The sequence below is a fragment of the Oncorhynchus masou genome, unplaced genomic scaffold, assembly GCF_036934945.1.
Source record: "Oncorhynchus masou masou isolate Uvic2021 unplaced genomic scaffold, UVic_Omas_1.1 unplaced_scaffold_1221, whole genome shotgun sequence".
In the NCBI taxonomy this organism is placed as follows: domain Eukaryota; kingdom Metazoa; phylum Chordata; class Actinopteri; order Salmoniformes; family Salmonidae; genus Oncorhynchus; species Oncorhynchus masou.
In genome coordinates this window covers 137,501-138,584 of record NW_027002009.1, presented here as the reverse complement: position 1 = coordinate 138,584, position 1,084 = coordinate 137,501, and positions in this window count along the sequence as shown.

The window sequence follows — 1,084 nt, the reverse complement described above, 5'->3', positions numbered from 1 at the left end:
GTGTGTCCTCCAGGCGTACGAGAGACGGTCCCCTTGTTCCTAATGGAACTGTGTGTGTCCTCCAGACGTACGAGACGGTTCCTCACCTGTCCCATGAGCCCCTTGTTCCTAATGGAACTGTGTGTGTCCTCCAGGCGTACGAGAGACGGTCCCCTTGTTCCTAATGGAACTGTGTGTGTCCTCCAGACGTACGAGAGACGGTTCCTCACCTGTCCCATGAGCCCCTTGTTCCTAATGGAACTGTGTGTGTCCTCCAGGCGTACGAGACGGTCCCCCACCTGTCCCATGAGCCCCTTGTTCCTAATGGAACTGTATGTGTCCTCCAGGCGTACGAGAGACGGTCCCCTTGTTCCTAATGGAACTGTGTGTGTCCTCCAGGCGTACGAGAGACGGTTCCTCACCTGTCCCATGAGCCCCTTGTTCCTAATGGAACTGTGTGTGTCCTCCAGGCGTACGAGAGACGGTCCCCACCTGTCCCATGAGCCCCTTGTTCCTAATGGAACTGTGTGTGTCCTCCAGGCGTACGAGAGACGGTCCCCTTGTTCCTAATGGAACTGTGTGTGTCCTCCAGGCGTACGAGAGACGGTTCCTCACCTGTCCCTTGAGCCCCTTGTTCCTAATGGAACTGTGTGTGTCCTCCAGGCGTACGAGAGACGGTCCCCCACCTGTCCCATGAGCCCCTTGTTCCTAATGGAACTGTGTGTCCTCCAGGCGTACAAGAGACGGTCCCCCCACCTGTCCCATGAGCCCCTTGTTCCTAATGGAACTGTGTGTGTCCGCCAGGCGTACGAGAGACGGTCCCCCACCTGTCCCATGAGCCCCTTGTTCCTAATGGAACTGTGTGTGTCCTCCAGGCGTACAAGAGACGGTCCCCCACCTGTCCCATGAGCCCCTTGTTCCTCGGCAGAGAGGTGCTGAGTGACGTCACCTGTGATGACGGGGGACCCGTGTCGTAGAGCGGAGATGCAGAGTCAGAGTGGACGCACCCCAATTCCTCAAGAAGGTCAGAGGTCATCTCTCTTTTTCTCACACACACACACACACTTATTTTGTATTGGGATTAAGTTCTTCAATAGTTCTCAAT